Genomic DNA, 9,500 nt, shown 5'->3' on the forward strand with positions numbered 1-9,500 from the left:
CTCCTCTCCTTGAAAAGCAAAAGAAAAACTCCCTCATTGGTACACAATCCCCCCTGCACCTCCCCAAACCCCACCCCCTACCCCCAAATATAATCCACTCTGCAACCCTCATTGCATACTCCTACGATAAAAATAATGCCCTAAAATATGATACTTTTAAGTCTATGAGGGAGAGAATAGTCTAAAAATTATCCCTTTCTAATTACTATACTCTGGCAGTTGAGAGAGAGATCAATAGGATTATAAACAGTCATAAAATAGAATACCCATTCAAGAGCCCGACAAGCCTTCTTCTAATGCAGTCATTGACTTAAAGTTTTCTTTCGTTTGTTTTTGGTGGGTTTGTTTTTGTTTTTACTTGTTGTGTGCTGTTGAATCGGATCTGACTGGCACAGGAGAAGATTGCTGCCCCTTCTCCAGCAGAGCATCTGGTGGATTCAAACAACATGCCTTCGGGATTTCAGTGTAGCTTCTTGCCACTAGGCCACCAGAGCTCCCTGAGTTAAGGTTTTCTTACCTCCAGAAGTCTTTCCCTATTTTTGTTCCAAACAATTCATAGTTTATGGATTATTTGCATGCTATTAGTGGATTTCATAACTGTAGATGCTTTTTGCTGTTGTTTTAAAGAGCTATCCCACCAGCACATTTCCTCAGTCAGGATAGCTTGCCCAAGCTTGCCAAGCAGCATGAAAGGATCACAACCAGGGATGGATTTGCACCTACTTCACTGTTAACTATTTACCTGTAAAAAGTTACATAGAGCTCATTTATCTGGTCTCTTTACTCTGCCACCAGACTTTACCGAATGTTTTGTCTAGGAACTAGCTTATTCTAAATTAATTTATCACTCAAAGGAGGAGAAGACCCTCAATGAGATCAATGAGATGGATTGACAAAGTGACTGTAACAATAGGCTCTAGTATGTCAGAGACAGTCAGGATGGTATAGAACAGGACAGGTTTCAGATCTATTGTTCATGGGGTCTCTGTGTCGTAGTCAACTTGACGGCACTTAACAATTCCACAAAACTAATTTCAAATGTCTTTTCTCTGATTCTCTAAAAGTTGGGTTTTTCAGTTACAGAAAAAAAAATGTTTGTTTCTCTAAGCTGAAGAAATCTTTATAGTAATGATAGGTGCCACCTACCCCTCCCAGAGCAAACAGGGACACGTCCCTGTTTGCTCTCAGTACTATAATTAACTTTAAGAACTCTGTCCAAAGAGCTTCTTTATGACACTAGCCATCTCAATCACAGATGTGAAGTAGATTTCATCTTATCAATAAGCACTCTTATATTAAGGCTAAATATCTGTGTGCATTTTTTGTGGTATAATGTAGAAAGTCAGTAGAGACTCCCCTTACCCTTAGGGCATACTACTGTCAGAAGTTCCAAATGTAAATGAAGCTCTCAGGACTTAGAGTATATTTTTGAGATAAATTATTTCTTTACTCACCAAAATTATACAAAATAATAGTTCTGGTATTTCTTGTTTGCTGTGCCATCGAACTGAGTATGATTCATAGCAGCCCTATGAACAAGAGATCGGAACCTCGTCTACTTCTATGCCATATTCTTCATCTCTGACATACCTGAGCCCATTGCTGCAGTCAATGAGTCAATTCATCTGGTTGAGGGTCTTCCTTTCTTTCACCTTCCACCTTTCCAAGTATTATGTCTCTCTCCACGGAATAAATAGCCTCTCCTAGCAACATGCCAAAAGTATTTCTGATGAAGTTTTGCCACCCTTTTCTCCAAGGAGAATGCTTGCTGGCTGCACTTTTTCCAAAGCATATGCATTTGTTCTTTGGCAGTCCATGGGCTATATAGAGTACTCTTCTCCAATACTCAAAGGCATCAATTATTCTTCAGTCATCTTTATTCATTGTTGAGCTCTCAAATGCATAGCACATGATGGAAAAGACCATGCATGACCTCAATCGGTGTACATTAGACTTCAGACTGACATCATGCTCATCAATAATTTAGAGAGGTCCCTGACTACAAATTTCATCAATGGAATATGATCTCCTGAATGCTGGTGAAATGAAGTCATTAGCAGTTTCAATCTTCCCCCATCTATCGTGATGTTGCCAATTAATGTTGAGATGCAATCCATATTGAAGGCTGAAGTCTCTGTTCTTCTACTTCAAGTCTTTCTCACTTTCAGAAAGCAAGGTTGTATTATCTGCATAACAAATTTTATTAATGAGTTTCCCTTCGTACTGATGCCACATTCTTCTTCATAGAGTCTTGATGTAGAGTTGGAACCAACCCATAGCTGACATTCTGGTGAGTTTTCAGAGGCAATTAATCCCATGGGAGGTGATTGCCCATCCTTCTGGTGAGTTTTCAGAGGCAATTAATCCCATGGGAGGTGATTGCCCATCCTTCTCCCACAGAGCAGCTTGTGGTCTTAAACCACGTTCCTTCAGGATTGACTTGCAGATTCTTACAACTAAGTCACCAGAGCTCCCATTACAGAGTCTAGCTTCTTGAATAATTTGCTCAGCATATAGATTGAATACATACGGAGAAAGGATAAAACTCTGATGTACACCTTTCTTAATTTTAAACCACAAAGTGTTTCCTTGCTCTGTTGTCACAACAGTCTCTTGGTCTAAGTATAGGTTTCACATGAAGACATTTTATTTTATGTAATAGAAACAAAGATTCTCACCACTAAACCAATTGGCAGCAACATAATAGAATATAAATAGAAGAGATTGAGATTGTTAACAATTTCAGCTTGCTTGGGTCCACAATCAATACCCTTGAGACCAGCAATCAGAAAATCAAAAGATGAATTGCATAAGGAAAATCTGCTGTCAAGGACCTCTCCAGTGTACTGGAGAGCAAGGGTGTCAGCCTGGAGACAAAGGTGCATTTTATCCAGGCCATGGTCTTCACAATTACTTACATCAGAAAGCTGGACAATGACCAAAAATTGACAGAAGAATTGATGCCTTTGAACTGTGGTGTTGGAAAAGAGTATTGAACATACCATGGACTGCCAAGAGAACAAACAGGTCTGGCCTGGAGGGGTTGAAACCAAGCTGCTCCTTGGAGACAAGGCATACTTTGGGCATGTTGCCAGGAGAGACTAGTCCTTGGAGAAGGACGTCATGGTTGGAAGCATAGAAGGACTGAACAGGTGGGAAATACCCTCGATGAGATGGATTTACACAGTAACTGGGGTAATAAGGCTAGGTATGTGAGAGATAGGAAAATTGGCTCAGGATAGCGCAAGTTTCAGAGCTATTGTGCATAGGGTTGCTATGAGTTGCAATTGACTTGATGGCACATAACAACAACAGTAGGTGTGTATTTTTGTACTTGGGGAGGGAATACATGGTAAAAAAGTTTAAAATGTTTTTCCCTCATTTTTTCCCTTATAGTATCCCCCCTGACTCCCAAGAAGCATCTGCTGTCAATTTTTTAATGTGTCTGATTTACTAACTCCAAATAATTAATCTCACTTCAGTGATATTCTCTATACTCCTTGTCCCAGTTCTTCATTGCTCAGCAGTAGAAGCACCAGGAAATAGGGAAAAACCAATCATAATTTGTTTGGTTTGGGTACTGCTTCTTCGGTTCCTTCATACATCTAGTAATTAAAATATTCTTTCAGATTCTGGTCTTCATAACAGTTTCTTGCTCCAAAGTCCCTATCCACTGACATCACTTCTGAATAGAATGTATTTTCCTCATTGCTTCACCTCTTTACTCAGCCTTTAGGACTTGAGGTAGTACTTCTTTTAGAAACATTTCTCTGCTCTCATTAGATAAGGAACTCTGGAAACCTAGTGGAAAGGAATTGTGCTGCTAATGCAAAGGCATGTAGTTCAAATCCATCAGCTGCTCCTCTGGAGAAAAACAGGCAAACTCCTTTTGTGTGATTTCTTTGAAAACCTGTTGGAGGGTCAACTACGAGTTGGTTCCAACTTGATGACATATAACAACAACATTAACTAGATAAACTCTTATTGTATTGATCTCTCAGCTTGTTCCTTGGAAGTCAGAATGACAAGACTGACTTTAGTTCAGACACACTATTAGGAAAAAACAGTTGTTAGAAACGCACTCACTGACTCACTGCCACTGAGTAGGAATCAACTTGTAGCTGACCCTCCAGTGGGTTTTAGAAGCTGTAAATCACTTGAGAGGAGACTGATTATCTTTCTTCCATGGAGCAGCTGGTGGAATTGAACTACCAGAAAGGCACCACCTTTGAAATAGCACTATAACTTCCTACCGACTATGCCACCAAAGCTCCCCAATTTCTAGAAAAAGATACCATATCTGGTAAAGCACAGCATCAGTGGAAACAAGGGAAACCCTCAGTGAGGTAGATTGACATAATAGCTACAAGGATAGACTCAAACATTCAATGATTATGAAGATGACACAAGGCTAGGCAATGTTTCTTGGCTGGGAAAAGTTTTATTAATGAACTATTGTATGGGTATCATCCTTTCCACTCTGAATGATTTTCAGTGAGGTAGACAAAAATCTGGACAGGAAAAGTATTTTACATGCAATAAAATTTACCTAAACATGAAACTACGAGGCTCAACAGTAAAAAAAGAAGTTTTGTAATATGGAAGACTTTGTAAACCTTTTAAGTGCCCTTGAATAAGAAATGTCTACACCAAACCAATGCCAATGCCACTGAGTTGATGCCAGTTGATGGTGTGCACATGTGTTTCAGAGTAAAACTGATCATCAGACTTTTCTGGCTAAATCTGCAGAAGTCTTTAAGTCTTTGGTCTGAAGAGCTTCTGGATGGGTAGTAGTTGAGTGGATATCTTTGGCCACACAGGGGCCGAGGGCATGCTTAATTGACCCAAGGAATGTTAAACTAATTATTAAACTCATAAAAGCAGAAACAGATAACAGCACCTTGACAACATACCCATCTGCAAAATAGCAGTTCCTCATCAGAAATGCAGACATTTCCTCTGCCTTTAGAGCTAGAGTTTGGAGTTGGGATAATGTGTTCTTGCCACCAGCCATCCTAAATTAGAAGTGACAAACATACCCTTTCTATTAACAATGGTTGTCCTAGCGAAGGAGTCACCTAATAGTCCAAGGATAGCCTTTCTCCTCCCCACCTCCACTGCCTCTAAGTACCCCATTCACTTCATTTCCTTTTTTTCACCGTTGATTAGCAGAATGCAAGCCAATACCACCCTAAATCCCTTAATAAGGTCACCAAAGCTGCCTGGCATCTGTCATTCCCAAGCTGCTCACTGCTTAATGATGTTCCATTTCTGCTACTAACTCTCTCAACATTAATCAGGGCCTTTAATCCAGCTTTTTATTACATATATTTCCCCCACCAGCATTATGTACGTGAGAGCAATTGTCTTTATTTAAGTATTGGTCTACTTTTTCCTCTCACTTCCTTACATCAATTATACCCCTTTATATCCTTAAAACTATCATCCAGCTAGAGTGCCAGTTCTACACCACACAATCTGCAACTTGCTTTGAAATAATCTATGTCATTAGTACCGTTTGACAGAGAAGTCTCAGCTCCTAATTCTTTGCCTGAGCAATAGAAGATTCAGTACCTAATTGGTTCTGTGAATACAAATCCCTGTGGAAATAGTCTACATACGATAATTCATCAATAGGGAGCTCTGATGGCATAGTCCAAAGGAAGTTAGTTGTGCTGTAAACCTAAAGGTGGTACTTCTCTGATTCCAGCAGTGACTCCAAGGGAGAAAGATAGGCAATCTTCTGTACAATATACAGTTTTGGAAACCCACTGAGGGCCAGCTTATGACTTGAACAGCAATGAGTAAAAGGGAGGCAGGTTAAATAAGGAGCCTCGGTGGCACAAGTGTTACACATTTGGCTGCTAACAGAAAGGTTGATTGTTTTAACTCACCAGCAGTTCCATGAGAGGAAAAACCAGTTTCAGGAAAAGTTAAAGTTTAAAAGAGGCTGTTCTACTGTCTTATGGTGAGAATCCACTTACTAGTACCTGACAACATAGGTTAAATTGGTATTTGTGGGCTTCCTTGGAAAGACAGTCGATTTACAGCATGGTTGGGAGTCCCTGGTTATGACACACCAGGGAGCTCTCCTAGCCAAGGGCTATGGATTTGCTTTGCCAGTTCAAAGGCACATGGTTTGAAGCCACCAATTATGGGTGGGACAAAAATGGGCAAGTTCCTCCTGTGTGATTTACAGCCTCTGAAAACATGCTGGAGGGTCAGCTATGAGTCAGTTCCAACTCCTTAGTACATAACAACAGCATTCAGCTAAAAGGTCGGCAGTTTGAACCTATTAGAGTTGCCTTAGAAGAAAGGCCTTGTGATCTGCTTTTTTTAATGGTCATTAGGACTCAGGATTGACTCATTGCTGTTAGGTGCCATCGAGTCAACTACAACTCTCAGAGACTCTATGAACAGCAGATCTGCACCATCCTCAAAATCTGTGTAATGGAGATTTGACTCAGTGATAACTAATAATAATAGCACAATGTTTTGGTATGAGAAGTTCTTATATTCACAACTAATGTAAAATAAACTCATACCTCAAAGCCATGTAATCTGGGTTCTTGAATCTGGATTGCCAGCCAGGCTGACTCTCCTTCTATCATCTCTGCTTGGATGTGCCTCAGGTGCCAAAACCCTAACATTTACACTCTGCTAAACCTGCTTGTCCTCTATTCTCTAGGTAGTTAATAGCACCCTTATGCACTGATTCACCTGAACTTAGAAACTTGAGACAGCCTGCATTCTTTCCTGTTTTTCACTGCCCACATCCAGCTGGGCTCAAAGCCTCTTAGTCCCTCCTCCAAAGTATTCCTCAAACCTCTGTCATTGTCACATCTTGAGTTCAGACCCCATCAGCTTTTTTCATGAGTGACAACAGGACCCTTTTCAGGTCCTCCTCTCCTGCTAGAATTGCCCTTTCAAATCGCAGATAGGACTATACCAGGTCTCTATTTAAAAATGGGGAGTGGAGAAGGAAATCATCTTAGATAACTTTCTGCTACATTAAAACATCTGACTTAGAAGAAAACGCACATTGCCCACTTTATATCACAGTTGAGTGCCTGGACAATCACCTACTGCTTTTGTAAATAGTAATTCTCCAGGAGTGTATGCTGTAAGCCCTTCAGAAAGTTCAGGGAAGAGGCAGTTCTAATATAGCTAGTCTCTTCTCTGGTGCTTCCCCTCTCTCATAGATATGGAGTCAGAACCAACTCATAGCTGACCCTCCAATGGGTTTTTGGAGGTTATAAATTGCACAGGAGATTGCCCATCATTCTTCCAAGGAGTCACTGATGGATTTGGACTGCCAAATAGGCTCTCACTTTAGATTAGCAGCCCAACTCCCTATAAACTATGCCATCAAAGCTCCCAGTGTCTTAAAACCTAAAGTCTCTCCTTGCCATTCAAACAAACATGTTGGAGGTTCAAATAGGCAAAGGGAAATGTAGACTTTAAAAGGTCTGCCTTTGTGATTCAGCTTATGATTCCTGCTACAGAAATAATTTACTGACTTGTCTAATCTCAGATTCCCAAACAAAAACAATATATTTGGTGGAACTCTTGGTGGCTTAGCAGTAAGGAGCTTCACTTCCAATACAAAAGCATGCAGTTCGAATATACCAGTTTCTCCTCGGGAGAAAAATGGAGAAAGATAGTCAATGTCCTCTTAATTTACTGCATCTGAAGACCTGCTGGAGGGTCAGCTATGGGTCATAAGAACAGCAAAGAGGTATATTTAGTTTCCAATTATGGTACTAAGTCAATTGTGTTAAGTCAATTTGGCTTCATGATGATCCCAAATATCTTAGCACAAAGAATGTTTCCCATAGAGTTGTCACCAGGCTGAATTTTCAGAATTAGGTTGCCAGTCCTTTCTTCCAAAGCACCTTTAGATGAACCTGACCCTTGAACCTTTTGATTATCAGCTGAACATGTAAACTGCTGGCACCATTTGCTCCTCTTAACTAGTTTTTCTAAGCTCTCCTCCTTTTATCCCTTTTCTAATGTGTGTCTTTTCATTTTACTAATGCTTACGTAGTTTTAGTTTAACTTCTTAAGGCATTCTATACATTTTCCTATTCAAATAATAATAATTTGGAGTAACCAGTAATTTTCTCTTTGATTATAATTCCCTGTTGAGGCTCCAAAACTTAGGTTCAGATTCTGAACATTTTCAACAAATGTTGTTTTTGATGTTGTTAAGAGCTGTCAAGTTGTAGGTGACTCATAGCGACCCTATGAACGAAAGTCCTCAACACTTATGTGACTTTCATCCTTTCTCCAGGTTCATAGGGTTTCCGGAGGTAAGCTATTATGGAAGTGGATGCAACTCCTGCTATCAAGCTTGTTTTAACTGGGGAGCCCTATCGCATTTGACACATCAGTGTCACAGTGTTTAGCTTCACAGCGACCACAAGTTACCTCTGTACAACAAGTGGACAACAAATGTCATTAGTACATATATAGAGCACAAAGCTGAATGCTGCACTTACAAAAATCTGAACTTAAGGGAAGCTGAATATCAAATTTAATAATAGTAGACCAAATGCTGTTTCGGGAAATGAGGGAAGCTTGCCCACCTTGTGGCAATGGGGCATTCCCTAGGAGTTAACATTGTTCTTAGTTTGTGTCAAATGAACCCCTCCCTCTTGATATTAACATAAAGAGGAACTTGGCCTTATCTGTAGAAAACTTCACCATTATCCTTTGTTTTGTACTTTCTTGTGAATTTACTTTTATTATCTTATGATTCTAAATAAATACTCAGAGAAGCATGGCTTGAGGTCTTCAGTCAGAACTGCTGACCCTCTGTTTTACACTCTCTGCTCTATCTCATTCCTGGCCATTTGTCTCTTTATTAATAATTATAAAATTATTCTATTCTTTGGGACCCTCAGTCTGCAACATGAACTAAACCATTACAAACCTCTATTGAGTTTCCAAGACTATAAATCAGGTGTTACAAAGCTTTCTAGCACCACTGATAAGAGCCCAGAAACACTCCGTTGAGCCCACAAGATTCCTACCCAAAGCCAGTCAGCTTTCTTATTCCATAGGTCCAGTAGCCTACTCTGTTTTCTGCTGCTGGACTCCTGGTTTGTTTCTGTTGTTGCTTCTCTTGGTTCAGTTATAGCTCTCTGTCTCAGCCTTCTGGGTCTAGGAGGTTCTCAGAACAGGAATTTCAGGCCCAAACAACACACTCTACTCCTAGCTCTTTTTTTTTTTAAGGTAATGAGGACTCCTCTTTTCCAACTAGTGATGGTTCACTTTAAGTTGACTGGGCTGGCAAAACTGGCCAATTCCTTTATCAGGGTCCATGCATCTTATTTGCATAGTCTTAGTCCCACAAAAAGTGCCATGTACCTTATTTACATATTAGCATGCCTTCCAATGCCCTTGGTGAGCTATAAGCATAGTCCCGCCCAATCATTTATTGGACGTTCTAAAACAATCATGAAAAGATCATATAAAAGCAATCCATCACACTGTAT

The 9,500-nt window shown here is 40.1% G+C and overlaps 1 pseudogene; it reads right to left on the bottom strand.

Annotated features, from left to right (window-relative positions):
• Positions 1-6,611, bottom strand: part of LOC102874051 — a 7,475-nt pseudogene extending 864 nt beyond the window's left edge.
• Between the last annotated feature and the right edge of the window lie 2,889 nt (positions 6,612-9,500).

Source organism: Elephantulus edwardii, unplaced genomic scaffold (genome assembly GCF_000299155.1).
Source record: "Elephantulus edwardii isolate Elephantulus edwardi_28Jun2011 unplaced genomic scaffold, EleEdw1.0 scaffold00081, whole genome shotgun sequence".
NCBI lineage: Eukaryota > Metazoa > Chordata > Mammalia > Macroscelidea > Macroscelididae > Elephantulus > Elephantulus edwardii.